At 33.5% G+C, this 20,392-nt stretch overlaps 1 long non-coding RNA gene across 1 annotated transcript; it reads left to right on the top strand.

Moving 5' to 3' along the window:
• Positions 1-426: 426 nt before the first annotated feature.
• On the top strand, positions 427-19,182 carry LOC143074609 (uncharacterized). Its single transcript, XR_012977966.1, has 6 exons — positions 427-592; positions 10,043-10,095; positions 10,785-10,896; positions 13,523-13,608; positions 14,091-14,183; positions 17,834-19,182. It is a non-coding gene; the product is annotated as an uncharacterized LOC143074609 (long non-coding RNA).
• The last annotated feature ends 1,210 nt before the right edge of the window (positions 19,183-20,392 follow it).

Raw genomic sequence — 20,392 nt, 5'->3', positions numbered from 1 at the left:
TGTTTCACCGTTACACTACTGTTCCAGGTTAGAGGAGTGTTGGGATCCCGCTAACATGTTTATTCCCGACACATTCTGTATGTATGGGCCTGTCCCAAGTCTACAGTGGTTGTCGTTTGTTTATGTGTTACATATTTGATTTTCGTTCATCCTTTTTACATGAAGTAGACTGTTAGTTTTCTCGTTTGAACTGTTTTACAATGTCATTTCGGGGCCATTAATACCTAAATATACGGTTCGGGCTTTTCTCATTGTTGATGGCCGTACGGTGACTTATAGTTGGCAATATCTGTGGCATTTGGGTTCTTTTGGCAATCATACCACACTTTATTTTTTACAATTATAAATACATATACAATTTATTGACAAATTTTGTACTTACATTCGACAAATTCTTCCTCATTGCATATCCTGTATCTCTTCAAATCCATAAACAATTATATGACTGACGCTAGTTACTTTCTAAATATTTCCTGATTAATCTTATTAAAATGTTCAAATTGGTGTATCTTATTTTAATAATATGGGATTTTTGTAATATTGTAAATAGCCTTAATGAGACAGATGAAGGCGTGTGTACAAAATGTAATGGGTATGTCATATATTTTAATTAATAAATCATTGATTATTTTATTAAAACGACAAGGAAATACCCTGAGCCAACCATTTGTGTACCAATATGATACATTTTTCATTCCAACTTAATTAGTTGGAATTTTACTAGGTTCATTTCAGCACTTTTTACCTTCATTTCCCTATCTAATTCTTTAATTAATCAGACTCATATAGAACTTCTCTCGAGTATTTCTGATTGAAGTAATGGCAAAGTATGTTGAAATTGGTTTCTGTAACACTAACACTAGATAATTTGACAAACAAACTTTTATTACATTATTTTACAATGTATGTGAGAGACACCGTGCGTATAGTGGCATCGGAGAAGTCGCTCCTCGTTAGAGAAACGACACAGTTTATATATCTTAACATTCGGCTGACCTCAGCAACATGTGTTGCGCTTTATTGTTTCTCAACACAAATCCTCGATGTAAGTTCATAAGTATAAGTCCATATTAACGGACATCAATCACTGGACGTGCGTTCTACTGTTTCTTAATGTAAATCCTAGATGTAAGTCTATATGAGTAGATATTAATTACTGGTCGTATTATAATTTGATGACTCATAATGTTGACCCAAGTAACTTTGTTACATTCCTCCAATGATAATAAAAGAAAGTTTCTACACCTAGAAATTTTCTTTAAAGTTCGATTTTCATAACAATGTCCACGTGAGATATATTTATATATCTAACTAAAAGTTTATATGGAAATAAAATGTTTATACAAAATGTTCCAAGGTAAACCCAACATGACGTTGTCTGGTTCCTTCATATTAGAATTTATGTTATATATACTTTAACATATTTACTCCTGATATAATGTTTCTTCACTTTTCCCTTGCTATAGAGTTTCCACAGTAATAATATATAATTATTATCACAACAAAATAAAATGTTATATAATAGTATTTCTGTACAAATTAGTTCTCAGATTCCACTTCTTGAATCGACTCGGGAATATTTCCGAGGGTTGACATTCGGCTTATCCTCAGCAACCTATTTTCTAATGAAGGTTCTTCAGGTTCCTTGTTACATATATATGTATACTGAGGTGTTCGATTTGACAACGAAGTGTATCTTTTCCGTTTCGACTTCTGTCTCAAGCCCTTTATAAATGATAGTGGCTTAGATTGTTCATCTTCCTTCGCGGTGACCACGCTCCGAGTTTCATCTGTGAAACCCACCACTTCTTCATCAGGCTTTGTCCAATTCTGTCTTGCTCTAATGAAAGTTTTGGCTAACCAGTGTTTTAAATTTTTCCCAACCCCGTAGGCAATAATTAATATGGCCACAGTAAGGACAATATAGACCCATATTGGAAATGCAGACTCTCTCTTTTGCAAGTCCGGCATCTTATTATCCCCCTTAAGTTTTTGAACCAAGGAATCCATTGAAAGAGTTTCAATTCCTTTTAACGCTTTTAACAGCGGACGCGATTGATTTTCCGGAATACTATCGTATAAATGTTTCCACATTTTAACATATGTATTATTATAATTTTTCATAAACTTGGCAAATGGTTCATCAATATGTAGTTTAGATTCAAGTTGATAGTAGGGTAGTAAAGTAAGCTGATCGTTATTAGCTGAGCAACCGACTTCGAGAGTTAATAAATCGATAGGCGGTTTCATTATTTTTTCTACGGCCCGAATGTTAGGTCCACAGTTAATTGACATACGCAACGGCTTGGCTATGACAATTATCCACGTTCCCGAAGATAAGTATTCCGCCATTGGAAGTATTGCATTTATTTTAATGGTGTTATGACAATTATTTTCAATCAATTTTACATCATTCCTAAAAAGAGCCACTATACAAAATTTACTTAAATTTATTCGATAGACTGGACTTCTTATGTCACAAAAATTTCTTATCGGATGAATACATTTATTTAGTTCATCATCATTTAGAAGAATATATTCAGTTCTTTTAGCATTTACACCTAACGCCTTAGCTTCAAGATTAGAGTAAGCTAGCAACGACTTTGTACTGTCCACTTGCAGATTTAAGTTTATCGGGATTGGTAAATTAAATGGTTTAAAAATCTCAAAATTACTGTTATAATCTATCAATGGTACCGACAATACAACGAAGATACGATTATTATCCAACACGGTGTGACAGCTTAATATTTGATAGTAATCCCATAATTTTGTAGTTGGATCACTCGGTAGCATTATACCTGGTGGCAATTTTGAATTAATCCCAATTAACAGTTTTCTTAAATTTTTCGGAGAAATCACGCTTGGTGACAAATGACCTAACGACAGCATATTCAGCTGCATTTGTAGGTGAGAAATATAAAATTGAGCCTGCGTTACAAGACGCGATAACCCTTCAATTATCGAATTTATCATTACATGTCTCTCAATTTGAAAAATTCTTTCTTTCACAGCTCTAGTGAAATTTTTAAAATCAACATATAATTCGTTAAACGCAATAAACAAGTCCTTTATTGAATCTCTATTTTCCGCGATATCCGAACGAGATATATTTAGAATAGTTAAACTTTCTCGTAAAACATGTACCATCTTCTGTTGGTTCTTAGCCAACATATTCACATTACTGCGTATAGAATCCAGATCTTGTTCGGATACGGTTCCGAAGAGAAAACCTAAAATTTTTCCTACTACCGGAATGATTGATCGTTTCGACTTTCTCAATAACGATCGGCATTCTTGAAACATATCGGTAATTATATTATGCGTAACATTTAATTTAACCAACTCTTGTTTGAGGTTGGTCAACGACTTGACCCAACGTTTAGGTGCATTTACACGTACAATTTGCGCCAGACTTATTGCCGATCGAATATCACACGAAAGAACCCTTAAAAATGCCTGATATATGTCCAGATCGATAACAAAAGTAACGAGCCATTTTGAACGCGTCGTTGTAATTTCCCCTATTTTATCAAATATCACGTTATGTTGACCATAAACAATACTGGTTAAGCACAAAACTAACAATAGTCGACAATTCATCTTTGTTACGTTTTATATCTACAAAACAAAATATCCTAATATTATTTATATACAATTTATAATCCCGTGCAATCAATATCAACATATTGTGAAGCCTTACAACATGTTAGAAATTGACGCCAACAATTCTTTTACTTTAACATTTTTATCTTTACATATATTTGACGGTAACGTTCGCCTAACTTTTTTCGTTTTCAGATTTCTCTCGATAATCTCGTTGACAGACATTGATTCCTCTGAATCACTGTCATAATTTTCCTCTCTTTCTTTTTCTTTTAAGAGTTTACTTAACTCCATAAGAGGAATTGATTCTTCATCAGAACTATTCGTTCGTTCTTTTCGATATTTCTTTGCAAGAGTAGCAAGAGGTTTATTAAAATCAGAATCCGAGTCAGTGTCAACCTCCATGTCTGAACTACTTACATCCGGAGATGCAACATACGCAGCTTTTCTTAACTGTTTACCCTTATTTTTAGGAATATCCCATTCATCGATTTTAGCTATTCGCAGATGTTCGGCATGTGCTTTCCGTACCACTCCAGTCAACTGATCCTTGATCATGAATGACACTGGCGAGGTTTGATCAACAATACGGAAATACGGCGTCCATCGATTATCTAATTTATTTTTCTTCAAATGATTTTTACAATAAACAGGATCCCCTATCTTAAAACCTTCATCTACACAGTTTTTATTTTTATATTTTAACTGTCGTTTTTGAGCTTGTTTCATGGACCTGTGTACCAGCACGAATGCTTTATGTTGTTGATTTAGCATTATTTGATGCAAGTCTTCGCCCATATATTTCCTATGAGGTTTCATTATATTATCAACGGGAAGAACGGCATCTCGAGTGTATAACAAATAGAACGGTGAAAATTTAGAAGACTCACTTATGTTAAACCTAATAGCGGCCAAAGCTTGATTTAAAAACAAATCCCACGTTGATGTGTCGTCTTTCATTAGTTTAGATAAAACATCATGAAGAGTACGATGGAATCTTTCAATTCGTCCGTTACTTTGCGGATGGTAAAATGAAGTTGTAATATGATTTATATTCAGCGTTTCGCATGTTTCCTTCATAATTTTATTTACATTTTCAGATCCGTTGTCACTTAAAATTTGTAATGGGACTGAATGTCTTGGAATTATTTCCTCAATAAGCAAATGTGCAATTGTTTCAGCTTTTTTATCTTTTACTGCAAAAGCTTCAGGAAATCCCGAATAAAGATCAATGAACCCAATTATGTATTTGTTCCCCGACAATGTTTCTGGATAGGGTCCCGATAAATCTAATGCTATTTTAGCAAACGGATAAGGTGGTATATCCACTTCTTGAACAGGAGGATTTACTTTTCTTAAATTTCTAGTTTGACACGTAACACACATGGTAACATAGGCATATATTTTCTTGTATAACCCTGGCCAATAATACCGTAACTTAATACTGTCATACGTTTTATCAATACCTAAATGACCATTATTATCATGATATTGAACGACAATATCTTCCCTTAAATGTTCTGGGACGTATAATCGGATTAGAGGATCAATATCAGGCGGTGACAGAAAATAAACAACATCTTCAATAATCATGAATTGACTTTGTGTAGAGCTACTCGCTGTACCTGTTTCAATTTCCTTCTTAACCTTAACAATGTTCAAATCTTTTGCCTGTTCTAATTTCATATCTAAATCTTCATTTTGAAAAGTCTCCTTACTAGGTAAATCTGGTTGTTCTACAGTGCAAGTAGCAAAATTTCTTGTGTTTAATTTATTTGAATTAATTGTATTAATTTCATAGGTATTATCATTTATGTCGGGATCGACAGTTTCATTACTTATTCCCTTATCTTCATCACTTTGTGGGGTTCTTGATAAAAGATCTGCACAATAGTTTGTTTCTCCTGCTATGTACTCAATCTTACAATTGTACCCAGATATCCCTAAAGACCACATTTGTAGCTTTTTATTTTTCATCGGAGAGTCTAATAAATATTTCAGAGGTTTATGATCCGTCTTGATGATAAAGTTTGCTCCGTGCAAATAAAAATCTAATTTCTGTAGTGCATAATGAATCGAAAACGCTTCTTTTTCAACAGTTGACCACCGAGTTTGAGTGTCGCTTAATTTATGCGATAGAAAGTAAATAGGTTTTTCAACTGCATTTTGTTCTTCAGTTATCTGTGTCAAGCATGCACCAACACATGTATCACTTGCATCAGTGTACAAGACATAAGGCAAATTAGGGTTTGGATATGCAAGTAGAGGTACTACTGTTAAACTATCCTTTAAGTAATTAAAGCCGACGTCACAACCCTCCGACCAATGATATTTCGCATATTTTCTCGTTAAATTGACAAGAGGTTCCGCTATTTTAGAAAAATTCGGAATGGATCTTCTGTAGTAACTACACATACCAATAAATCCTCTAACTGGTATCGGAATTGTTTGAATAGCTTTTACTTTATCTTGATCTGGTCTAACACCTTCACGCGTTATAACAAAACCCAAATACTTAGTTTCTTCTTTAATAAAACTACATTTTTTTAATTTTAACTTCAAATTATGTTGTCTCAACCTATCAAACACTGTCTGAATGTGACGTAAATGGTCTTCAAATGTTTCAGAAAAGATTAAAATATCATCCAAATAGGCGACCGAAAATTTGTCCAATCCTTGCATTGCAATAGATATGAGTTGGCTAAAAATACTAGGCGCGTTAACAAGTCCAAAAGGCATAACATTGAATTCAAAAAGACCCCTATGACAAGTGAATGCAGTCTTTTCCTTGTCACTTTCTTTCATGTTTATTTGCCAGTACCCACTTTTTAAGTCCAAGCTTGTAAAATACCTTGCTTTATCTAATTGTGCCAAAATATCGTCTATCAAGGGTAAAGGATAAGAGATAACTTTCGTTATACGGTTCAATAAACGAAAATCAATACAAAATCTTTTAGATCCATCTTTTTTATCAACAACAACAATTGGAAATGACCATGGTGATCTAGACCTTCTTATAATATTTGCGTCCAGCATTTCATCAATTGCTTTATCAACTATTGGCCTTTTATGTATAGGAGTTCTATATGGTTTTAATTTAATAGGGTGATGATTTCCCGTGTCAATAAACATTTTAACGGTGTCAGTTCCCCCTAAATCTTTGTCACTATCAGCGAATATGTCCTCATTTGCGTTTACAAGAGATCGTACTACTTCTAGATAATCTTGAGGAACATCAATTTTCTGCTTTGATATATCTATTGACTCAATTGTTTGACCATCTTTTGTTACACATGAAACGTCATTGGTTTTGATGTCACGGACTGTACCTACTACACATCCCCTATTTAAACAAATAGTTTTATTGGTGTTGTTTAACATTAAAACAGGAATCTTGTTCACTTTATGTATTTTAGTAACTGAGTTACTTACTAATAATCCTGCTTCCGAATTTATATAGCCCGAATCCACGGCAGATACTTGTAACAATTCAGAGTTTAAAAAACATGAATGTTTCTTGATCTTTCCTATACAAATGTTTACACTTTGAGGTTTTAACAGTGTCCTCTTAGCAACTCTGACTATCGAGGAAATATGGATGTCATTTTCAAGAGGCACGTAAACTTTTCCAATTCTTATACAGTTTAAGTCAAAATAGACACGTACACCTTGCTGTTGTAGAAAATCTCTTCCTATAATTATATTTCTATTCATATCCGACACTACATGAAAAGTATGATTTATTTTTGATCCCCCAATATCAAATGTGAAACTTGCGCTACCTTCAACTAATAAGGACTCACCGTTTACCGCTTGAAGAGAGACTTTACTTTTAATTAATTTAGGTGGACTTTTCATAGCTTGATAAACTCTTTTATGTAATAAAGAGCAACTTGCCCCGGAATCAATTAGAGCTCTATATTTAATTTTTTCCATTTTGATTAAACATGAATTTGGAGAATTTATTGAATTTATTTCGAATGCTTTATTTAAATTAATTGTTTTAGTTTTGTTACCATAATTTTTACTTTTATGTTTAAATATTTTATTTTTACTATTTCTCCCTTCATTGGCTTCGTTATGAAGAGAGCGTTTTAGTTTCCCTGTCGATTTCGTTGTGGACAATATCTTTGGAAGTGTCCCTTCCCGCGACAGAAGTAGCATTCCACCTCTGCCATACTTCGCTGTTGTACCAAATTAACTCGGTGCGTCTCGTATTTACGTGGAGGATTACTCCTACAATCTTTTGCAAAGTGGCCTATCTTACCGCATTTATGGCATCGTCTAGCCGAACGATAGTGGTCAACCTCCATAGGTTGATGATTCGCGCCTACTTGATCATCCCTATTTAAACGAACGTTGGACCCTTTCGTTCTTAGCCCAAAACGCGTGATTAGATTTTGTTCTGTCATTGCCAAAGTAATTGCGGCCTCGAGAGTAGCCGGATTATCCCGCATAATCTTCATTTTCAATTTGTCAAGTAACAAACCATCTACGAAAAAAACCGATGATTTGTCTTTCCACGGGTTCGACGTCCCGTGGCTGGCCTATATATGCTTCTGCAACTAAAGCCATCAGGCGTTCGGCGAATACCTGAACCGTTTCATTCGTCTTTTGTTCAACCTGACGCAGCAGAGAGAAAGCATGTTGCGGGTCAGTTACCTCTGAAAATCTTGCCGTTAATTGAGTTTTGCATTCTTCCCAGGTTGCTTGATCATTTGCGGTCAAGTACCTCTTAAGATAATCGCTCACAGCCCCTTTACTGGACTGGTACGCAATTAATTTAACGCGATCCGCGTTTCCTATCGCGTGCGTTAAAACAGCATATTTTTCGACGGCCTTCATCCATTCCTGAAACTCTTTTGGATTCCCCCCAAAAGATGGAATTACCTGTGAAACACTTTGCGTGCCCACGGTATTTGATAAAAGCTCGACTTGAGCAGAGAGAGCCTGCTGGTTACGCCCTTGACTCCCAATAGAATCTGACAACTGCCCCAAGGTGTGTGCCAAAGCCTGAAAAATTTCCCCTACTTGCTGGTCAGCCATTTTTTTCACCAAAACAATTCAAAATAAAAACATACCTTGAAAATCAGTGGCAGACGTCGTTGACGAATCCTGGTCACGCGGCACCAAAAATTACTCGTGTAACACTAACACTAGATAATTTGACAAACAAACTTTTATTACATTATTTTACAATGTATGTGAGAGACACCGTGCGTATAGTGGCATCGGAGAAGTCGCTCCTCGTTAGAGAAACGACACAGTTTATATATCTTAACATTCGGCTGACCTCAGCAACATGTGTTGCGCTTTATTGTTTCTCAACACAAATCCTCGATGTAAGTTCATAAGTATAAGTCCATATTAACGGACATCAATCACTGGACGTGCGTTCTACTGTTTCTTAATGTAAATCCTAGATGTAAGTCTATATGAGTAGATATTAATTACTGGTCGTATTATAATTTGATGACTCATAATGTTGACCCAAGTAACTTTGTTACATTTCCTCACTCATTTTTTTTCAAAAATAAACACTTATAGATTTCATGCGTGTGTATGTATAAGTAGACGAAACGTTTGAAGAGTTATTTGACAAGAAAATGCCTTTAAAAAAGTCGAATCCGTCTTAAGTCAACTTTGCCTGCTGATTTTGAAACCTTGGTTTTTTAATATCTATAAATTTATAATCTTGCATATAAAAAGACAAAAGGTGGTATTTAAAATCAAATCAGTACTAAATATAATATTGAGCTTATGATAACATCTTTATCCGATAGTCCACAATGTCCATCATCAGTGATATAGACTCAGTGCTCCATAATAATAAACACCATAAAGTGCATATGTTCGTTAAGGTACAGTCCACACGGAATCTAACAAAGTTCAGGTCAAAGTGAAAGTATCTATAATCCTATGGGTAAAATGGTGTAGTATTTTGAACATTTGTTGGTGTACAAGAAAAAACGTTTCAAGTTAAATACTGTTCCCAGACTATTTAATTAAATTCAATGAAGTCATAATCAGTCTTGATCGATGTAGAAATAAGAACTGTAAATTCAGAAATTGTTGCGAGGTTTTGATTTATATTAAATAATTCAACTGAGTAGATCTCGTATTTCTTAGTTGCTATATATATATATAGTTGTATGCAGATTTGACGTCCCTGAAATCGTAATAACTATCTTACATTTTAGATCGTTTTTACAAAATTCGCAAAAATAAATGCACGCAATTATTTCTGAACTTACAATATTATACATAAACCTTTTAGAAGAAAGATTAATTGTTACAGGATTAATTTGTCTACTACTGTAGTAATGTGTACATTCATTCTAACTAGTTATGTATTTAAGTAACTGGTGCCTGATTTTAACAAACATAATTAAGTAGCTATCCCGATAAATCATTTTAAAATTTCTTTTTGTTCCAGTAATCTGACTTGTTGTTGTTACAACTACGAACTGATTAATGACAGTTGTGTAGGTAAGTATTGATGACCTTATTGTCAGCTAAATAAAAACCTGGAAAAACGTTACGAAGGATAATGTACCGTAGACTTTCTCTCAAAGACAAAATAAGATACAAATCAACCAAGAAGTAACGGAAAAGAAGTTATTATATGCAAACATTAAGTTTTCGTTAGGGCTACTTCATTTATATCTTGTTCCTATACATGTATAAAATATGCAACATTGGTGTCCACAAAATCGTTTTCTCCATACAAAACTTATTAGGGAGATCAAAATTTTGTAAGGTTATTCTTGAAGCCAATCCGACTTCCATCTTGATATTCTATGGTTGCTCCCCCTGGTTGACGTATATCTCGCAGTTTATGTGTGACGCTGTCGGTTGTATCGGAGAGACACCAACTTAAATAGTTGATACGTGTCTCATAGCTTTAATTTACTTCACTGTATAATATAGCAAACGTATATGCAAACGTAACTGTATAATAGTAGTTTATTAAACATTTAAAAAAAAATCTAGTAGGACTCCCACTAAGACAACGGGTTTGTTCATAAAGACAAAGATGGGTGTAAGTAAAATATATGAAACATGAAGCAGATTTATTGAATGCTGTATCAATAATTGCTTAAGACCTGAATTCTGTAAATTACCTTAAACATGTGTCTACTTCTTAAAAGTCATAGACGTAATTTATCATTTAATAGTTTGTCAAACTGGTTACATCAATCGAAATAGTGGGAGTTTTTGTATACCATGTGAAGACAATTGGTACGGAAAACAATGTCTCGATCTTTGCAATTGTGAATTTTACCAAAGGTATGATTACATTAAAAAATAAGATATTATTATACCGACTGTGCGAGGGCTGTATAACCAGTCAAGGTCGTTCAATACTCTCTTCATCATGATATAATTATTAGTTCATATCAGAAATAAATATTCTAATTATAAAACGACTATACCTTTTCAAAAGTTTAATCTTTCAACAGAATATTTTCCACATGTAGCAGGGTTGACGAGGTGAACAAAAAAGGGCACCTAGTCACCGCTTGGTTAACACTTACAATGAGGATGTAGATGTATGAATTCCCTTAACATCTGATGAAAAAGGGACAACAATTTCTTGCTAAGGGGATGCATATTTTAAATTTGACTGTACCTGAAAATCCAATATGATTTTTAAAGGGATTTTAAAGCCTAACGCCGCTAAAATTTTGTATGTATTAAAGTTTCTCTGTGTTGTCAGTAGCTCAAAAAATTCTTTACAGATTAGTCTTAATTAGGAATATCAACTCGGTTAACATTTACTAATCGAGTACTCGTCTGATTTACCGAGCAATACTCGAGTACTCGCTCGGTAAAACATTTACAAAATTGAAACACAAAATTGTACCATTTTGTGATTTTAGGGCCGTTGTCTCAAAATTGTAACCTAGGACTAGATAATAGTCCAAGGAATTGTATACCATAATTAATATCTCTATTACTAAATGTAGACTATTTATGTAAACTGGCAATATTCTAATCAAGAAATTTACAATTATAAAGTTTTGTTTGAGTAATCATTTTTCTATAATTAGTATCTATAGAAAAATGATTACTGAAACCAAATTATAAATAAACACATTTAATGATAAACAGAGGGGTGATGATTAAAACATACTGATGACTTCAATCATTTTCTCTGAGGGCCGACACATGGTGCAACGAATTTTTTTCTAATTTAAAAATATTTACTTGTCAAATAGTTCTTGTACGATTGCTCAACTTAGCTACGAAACTAACAATCTTGCTGATGTAAATATGTTCCCTGACGATACAAGGGTGGAGAAACGACTAAGGATAGCTGGGGAAAGTGCTCTTGTTCATACACTATCTTTGATTGGAAGAGGTGCAATTAAACTATATACTTTATTTCCTTGGAGGCGATCTAAAAAAATATTTTGGTTTAAGCTTTAGAATGAAACATCATTTTAACAGGAAACCGATTAATCGAGTACTATTTTAGTATGCCATACTCGGTAGTACCGAGCGAAACTCGAGTACTCTTTAACATCTCTAGTCTTCATTGATCTCCTTTTAATTTGTAGTGATCTCATATGCATAGAATACAAATGTTTTTGAAACTTACATAATTCTGAGGCTAATCTATTTAACTGTTTTATATTTCTTGCTTCCATCTGTAGCAAAATCAAAATAGAAAGTAACTCCATTTCCATTCCAGGTTGATAGAATATATATGAAAAGCAGAATCACAAAAATACTGAACTTCAAAGAAATTCAAAACGGAAAGTTTCATATCAAATGGCAAAATCAAATGATAAAACACATCCAATAAATAGACAACAACTGTCATATTCCTGACTCGGTACATGCATTTTCATATGAAAAAAATGGTGGATTGGACCTGGTTTTAAATAACTTAACCTCTTACTTGTGCGACAGTTGCCTCAAATTTCATTATTTGCATGAATAGAATGTCAAAAATAAGGGTACAAGAACAACACGAACCCATCAAAAACTGGGGGTATTTCAGGTGCTCTGGAATGGTAAGCAGATCCTGCGTCACATGTAGCACCTGTCGTGTTCTTTATGTTATTACAAAGCCGTTAAATAGTCTAATTCGGTAGGTCAAATTCGTGAAAAAGGAACTGGATTGTAGATACGACACAGAGAATGTATCCAATACCATATGTATGACGGATATCCCATAACGGTCAACCAACTCGTGATGGCGCCCGTAAAATTTACCAAGTTATGATTTCAACTTCACCATTTGGAACTATTGGTTTAAAATGATAACGTCACAACTGGGAAGCTGAAATCATCTCTTTGGTAGTACATTTTTGTTTTTAACCGACCATCATTGTAAATTTCTAGATAAAGTCCTAATCAAATGGCAAATTCGAAAGCTCAAACATCAAACGAACAGAAAACACCTGTCATATTTCTGACTTGGTACAGGCATTTTCGTATGTAGAAAATGATGGATTTAACGTGGTTTTATAGCGCTAAACCTCTCTTAAGTTATGCTTAAATGCAAGTTTGCAGTATACATTTACATAAGATGCAAGTATTTATCTGGATATTGAGTTACAAAATATCATCAACATATCTTTGTTCTCGTTGTTTGGATTGGTAACTAAACAACATGATTTGATTTAGACATATATGAAATAAAAAAACAATTATATCTACTTCTGTATCAATAATGTTTCAATGAGATGCAAGATACCTGAGCAAAAATTGAAACTCATTAAACGAAAATGAACTGACAACGCCATGGCTTAAAACACTCCAGAAGGGTGAATTGATCTTGTTCCTCGTGTGGCACCCTTCGTTTTCAAAGTTATACACAAGCTATCGAGATATGATAAGTACATTGTTGAGAATAAACTGAGTCACAAATTCAGGCAATACGTTATCTTATTTATATTTCTAGATGTGATCATGTTCACGGTTGTTTAAATGAAACAATTACTACAGAATCAATACAGACGAATACACCAGAGTGGATATGGAGCACCGGTATTTAGTTATAACGTGTATTTATTGATGTACTTCAGTATCATATAACTACAAATTTGACCATTAAACCTGCATAATGGCCAATAACACGTAACATCTTACAAAATATTTATTTTCATTTTGATAGTTATTAAGGAAATGTATTTCGTGTAACCCCTTAACTCTTTAGATGGTATATACCTTGATTTTAAAAGAGGGAAGAAATATACCAGAGGGCCAGTCAAATTCATAGATCGAAAATAAACTCACAACACCATGGCTAACAAAGGAAAAAAAACAAACAGATAAATACATGAAATAATAGTACAAAGATTCGTTAAAACGCAAACCAGTGTCACAAAAAAATTATAAATTTATATTTCACAGGAAAATATTTCAGCGTAAAATTTGGTGTTGCAGAAAAGCTATTTATTTTATATCTTGAAGCTGTGTTTGTGCGTATCTTATTATCATAATCTATATGTTCATGTTTTTATTGACAGCCGTGCTGACAAATTTGACAACAATTACTTCAGTGTCCTTCAGCAATGTGTTTACTATGATCCAAAACAAAACTCCTCCTACAGAAAGCACTGGTTAGTATTTTCAATTACCTTTATACATTGTTTAAGTTTTTTTCAATAAGATATATAGCATGTCAACTCAAAAACAATATTCCTTGAAATAACAAACTACAATACACTATTGATGACACAAGTCAAGTGATATATATATATGTTGATCTTAATTACGACAATGATTGCAGTTGCAATTTATAGGACTGGTACATTTCATAGATCAACCAGATTAACATACATTTATTGTACTTCTAAATACAGAACATGTACAAAAAAGTAATTCGTATGATCTTGTACAACATGTTCAAGGCAACGCCTGGATTGACTTCAAATTGAAGACAGATTATTAACTACAATTGTTCGATGTATATTTGACAGTTGGGCACTTATACAAAAACTTTACGTTTGATATCACAATCTCAACGCAAACGTTTTAAAATCATATCTTGATAAATTGTGACAGTTTTTATGTTAATTTGTCCGAGTTTTGGAGCTACAGTGACGGCTGTTGTTGTTATGCTTCATACCTTTTCAGGAAAATGGTCATTGTTATATTATAGTTCGTTTCTGTGTATGTTGCATTTTAGAGTTTCTGTTGTGTCGGTGTTCTCCTCTTTGATGTGTTTCCCTCAGATTTAGTTTGTAACCCGGATTTGTTTTTTTCTCAATCGATTTATGAATTTCGAACAGCGGTATACTCCTGTTGCCTTTATTTAAGCAGACATTTTATTTAACTAAGTCTGTCGTGTGTCAATTGTCCTTGACCTCATTTTCAGGATTCAGCTCATATTATAACTTTATGTCGTATATGGGTTCCTTGTGACGTCTTCATGTCTGTCAGACAAGGGTCAGACACGGTTCATCTGACCTCAACCTCCTTAAATGTATCAGTGATATCGATTAAGATTACAGTTTCATGATTTTGACCGTTTCTCAAATACCAATCTTTAGGTCAATTACTTGTAGTGTGTAGAACGATTGTAAAGTATATATGTTATTATGCCATGTTTCGTTTATCTATGATCTCATTTGCATTGTTAATTGGTTTATCGTGAAGTTTCTGTAGTTTTGTTCTCTATTCAGATTTAGCACATACTTACAACTTCTCGTCCAATCAAATTGCTTGATTTTGCCTTCTAGTTTTCATAGTACATGCTTTTCTGTGTACTACGTAACTATGCATAAATGACCACAAGGGTAAGATTTGATTGTATCCTAATTAAGATATCAAAACAAAAATTGCTACTGGCTAATTTGAAATAAATTCTGTGTTCCACATTTAACTAAATAGTTTGTAATTAGTTTTCAAATAGATTTTTAACATCCTTCTAATCAATCTTTGGATCTAATATGTTTCTGACAATTCAAAGTTTCTTTCATTAAAAAAAGAGTAACAACTATGGTTCTTTATACCTTGATTAGAGTATAACTCCATCTAAAATTTGTAATCCTTTATCTTCCATTCAATTACTTTGTACACAAAAAAGTCAACCATGAATCTTGTGAAGGGAAATTATAAGAAAAGTAATTTGATATATTTTGTCATGAATTGGTCGATTATTGGTTTGCTTATTTCCAGTGACAAATATGTTATGCATGTAAACTATCCACTGGATTACCTATGAGTACATACCAGGGGCATATTCAGCCATTTTATAAAGGTGTTTCAACCAAAAATATGGGAGGGGATCCAAGCTTTACACTCATTCAAAAGCATTTCAATATAGTTTTAGTTTTTATGTGAAATTGAAAAATGTTTTCATGAATGTAAAGCTTCCACTGCAATTCAAGTATTTTCTGCTTTTGGTCAATTTATTTTGTCATCTTGCCATGTAAATAAGTACATGTATAGTAAAACACCGCTTTATATCAATAAACATACTTACACCAGCAGCTACCATCTTTTTATTCTAAAGTTAAGGGACTTTTGAAATCCCATGTTTTACAATGATATTAGTGAGTAGATTTACAAAACTACGTAAATATACTCATCATAGATACCAGAACTAAATTTTGTATATACGCCAGACGCGCATTTCGTCTACAAACGACTTATCAGTGACGCTCGAATCCAAACAATTTCTTAAAGTTTTGCCAAATCCAGCTAAGGTACATGTAATCTATGCCTGAGGTAGAAAAGCCTTAGTATTTCAAAAATTCTAAATTTTGTAAACAGTTAATTTATAAATATAACCATATCAATGATAATTCAAGTCAACACAGAAGTGCTGACTAATGGGCTGGTGATACCCTCGGGGAAATAAATCTCCACCAGCAGTGGCATCGACCCAGTGGTAGTAAATAATCTCATCATAGATACCAGGACTAAATTTTGTATAAAAAAGCCAAATACAGTGTACGAAGTTGAAGAGCATTGAGGACCAAAATTTCTAAAAGTTTTGCCAAATTCAGCTAGGGTAATCTATGTCTGAGGTAGAAAAGCCTTAGTATTTCAAAAATTCTAAATTTTGTAAACAGTTAATTTATAAATATAACCATATCAATGATAACTCATGTCAGCACAAAAAGTGCTGACTACTGGGCTGGTGATACCCTCGGGGAAATAAATCTCCACCAGCAGTGGCATCGACCCAGTGGTAGTAAATAAACTCATCATAGATACCAGGACTAAATTTTGTATATACGCCAGACGCGCGTTTCGTCTTCAAAAGACTCATCAGTGACGCTCAATTCCAAAAAAGTTTTTAAAAAAAAGCCAAATACAGTACGAAGTTGAAGAGCATTGAGGACCAAAATTTCTAAAAGTTTTGCCAAATCCAGCTAGGGTAATCTATGTCGGAGGTAGAAAAGCCTTAGTATTTCAAAAATTCTAAATTTTGTAAACAGTTAATTTATAAATATAACCATATCAATGATAACTCATGTCAGCACAAAAAATGCTGACTACTGGGCTGGTGATACCCTCGGGGAATTAAATCTCCACCAGCAGTGGCATCGACCCAGTGGTAGTAAATAAACTCATCATAGAAATGACCTACATCTAGTCAGCCAAAACATGTCAATAGACTAATTACAGGATTACTCAAGTTGTAAATATGTGCTAAATTGGATAGTGTATAGAAAGGTATATTATACTATGAAACTAAAAGCTCGGGGCAAGCCCCTCGCTCTAAGTTTCATAGTATATACCTTGTATACACTAACCGACACATCATAAGCAATTGGTTAACTTTGTTTGAAGTATGGAACAGTTGTAAGGTTTCTTTTTCTGTAATTATCATGGTTCATTAGTCAATAATCAGTGTTTTTTGTGTAGTCGTTTTTTTAGATATTTTCAGCTATAGGTGAACTATATTTGGTACAACAAAAAATGTCATGTGCACATGTCTTTTTACCAGAGTTTAGCTGACCTTGACCTTGTTGTTTTTTTTATCGCTGATAATGTTCAGGTTGTGTGATACTTGTAGTAAAACTTTATTTTTAAGATTCATTATTGAATCGATCATGGTTAGTTAAGCAGACAGAATTTCTTGATCATCCAATATCTCATGTATCGTTAACAACGTTTATGGAACCTTAATATACATTATTAGTAACCAATTCCAAAATGTGAACTAGTTACCTAAACATACACTGTTTTTAGAGAGCTGATTAAGAGCTAAGTTGTGATTAAATAAGATGATAATGACCCATTTGTATACTTTCAGGGCTTTTACAGCGGGAAATAGTTATTTATTCCGTGGTAATTGGATGCGTTTTATTGACAATAGGTCTTACTAGTTTTGTTCGGAAATATAGAAAGAAGAGTCAAGGCAAAGCAACAAAGCCGGGGATTCCTAATAAAGATCAGAGCGATTCTCTGAGGCAAACACGTTCTCATGTCGATTCGGCTTCCAGTTTATACGCTGAGATCGACGAAACCATGCTAGTAGAAAATGTTAATATGAGAACTTGGCAGGCTAAAAAAATAGCCAATGTAAATGAAGCATTACAAAATAATGACAATACAAGCTACCTATCTCCCGTGCATTCTGAAGGTGACAGCAGTAGCTTTCGTGGATCTGAAAGAGTTGTCACCCGAAGCTATTTGTCGCTTCATGAATCAGACCAAATCCAAAACTCAGATGAGTTCGATAAAGATGATGACGCAACGAGCTATCTTCATCCTTATCATTCGATTGACGAAGACTGGAAGGAAAAGACTCATCAATATGATGTAACGCATACTCCAAAAAGAGACACGGACGATTCGTCTGATTCTAGTACGCAAATGTTAACTAATGAATATTTAAATCCATACCAACCTCTGAACGAAGACTGGAAGCAATCCTCTCATAGTTATGAGGTACCAGTAACAATTCACAAATGTCAAGGGAGTTCATTGTCATCCCTCTTAACATCAAAGAACTATTTAAAAGGAGAAGACACAGAAAGATTAGAGAACAATTTGCACACTAAAGTTAACGGTTTACCTTTAGTGAGTGACAATTCTAAAAAATCGATCTTGGAGGAAAACAGCTCCAATAAGGTAAAACCGGAAACCACAATAACTGATACTTCTTTTAACCAAGAAAACAATGTTGCGATCGTTGTTTTTAATGATCCATTGTCAGTAACTGCAAAAGCTGAAATAAACGAAAGTTTGGCAGGTTTTGAAAATAACTTTGAAAACTCCGAAAAATTTGAAGACAAATGCAAAGGCGCTATAGATGATTGCTGTAATACACAGAAAGCAAACGAACTAGAATCGGTGAAAAGTGATGTTAAATATTTAGGTAATAGCGCAAACAGCCAAAGTATCTTGAATTCTTTGTTTGTACTTGCCAACGAGAATGACTTAATTATCAGCGAATCTATAACGAACGAACATGATTACACAGATGCTAAATCTCAAACAAATGTGGCGATTTGAATTTCTTTGAATGACTTGATAATGTGCCTGTCGAAATTTGTATTTTTTTCTTAGTAAAATAGTGTTGACATTGTTTAGGGTTAATGCTCCTATGATGATATTGTGTAAAATGGTAGATTTAAGCACATTAAAATTAACATCTTTGTGGTACATATACACTTGAAAATCTTATTTAATAAAGATTTAACAAAAGTCACTCCCTAATGCCAGCAGAGAAAAATCAGTTCTAATTAAAATCATTAATTCTATTTAACTTTCTATTCGTTCATAAATGCATTCAATTCAACACCTTCAAAACCAAACAACTTCTATAACAACTTCCGTCAGGAGAATGCTCTGATATTTTCAGATTGACAGTAGATTCTAACTTTGCTAGAATGTTTGCTCTTGTCATATTCTATTGCATTAAACAGGATATTACAAGATACACAAATCTACAAGAGAAACATCATTGATATATTTATTGAAGATCATAACCAGAAGGATTAAGTTTGTCTGCATATCAAACCGACCACAACATGATGATAAGAGAATAATCCGGCAAATTATAAATCGGCTAATAATAAGAGAAACTTAGATTATATCACTTCATCAAACATGATACGCAATTTCTCCACCCCAGACAGAGTTTTAGAACGCGAGGCTTGTCGAGCTTTTTAATATTTAAAATTTTACTGTTTTGAAGGGGAAAATATTGAATCAAATCCGATCTGCAAAATATGTTTTCTTAATATGTAACAGCAAATGCATTGAAGCCTTCTTTTGTGTCGTAACAATAAAAAAGAGAAAGGATTTTTTTTGACTGTCCCTTTGGTATCTTTCGTCCCTCTTTTTTGAAGTCATAGTTTTTGAAAAAGTATAACAAAATACCGAACTTGAAGATAAATTCAGTAAAGGGAAGGCCCATAAAAAAAAACCCTGACAAAATCAAACGTTAGCAACCAACGGAACGGGTACAATACAACCTTTTAATGATGACCAATGAAGAACTAAGATCCATACTTTGATTTAAAAAAATCAACAAGTCCGGATACATCGGGTAGGAATTTAAGAAATACATCCACAATTTAATAATAATAATCAGCAGGTCCGGATACATCGGGTAGGAATTTAAGAAATAAGTGTATGAATAATTTACCACTTAAATATTTATCAGAACTATTTTCCGAGTGTTCAACCGTAAAATAACTACGCATTAAGATCATCTTGAAATAAATATATATATATATATCCATTTTTGCAACGCTTGAGCATTCTTGAACCTTGTTGTAGAACTCCCTGCCTTTAACTTTAAAAGAAAGTCAATGTGTAAATGTTTGTAAAACAAATTATCACGCTTATTGTGTTAAAAAGG

The sequence above is a fragment of the Mytilus galloprovincialis genome, chromosome 5 (genome assembly GCF_965363235.1).
Source record: "Mytilus galloprovincialis chromosome 5, xbMytGall1.hap1.1, whole genome shotgun sequence".
In the NCBI taxonomy this organism is placed as follows: Eukaryota; Metazoa; Mollusca; class Bivalvia; order Mytilida; family Mytilidae; genus Mytilus; species Mytilus galloprovincialis.
The sequence above is the reverse complement of the archived record's forward strand: the minus strand, read 5'-3'. Positions and strand labels throughout refer to the sequence as shown.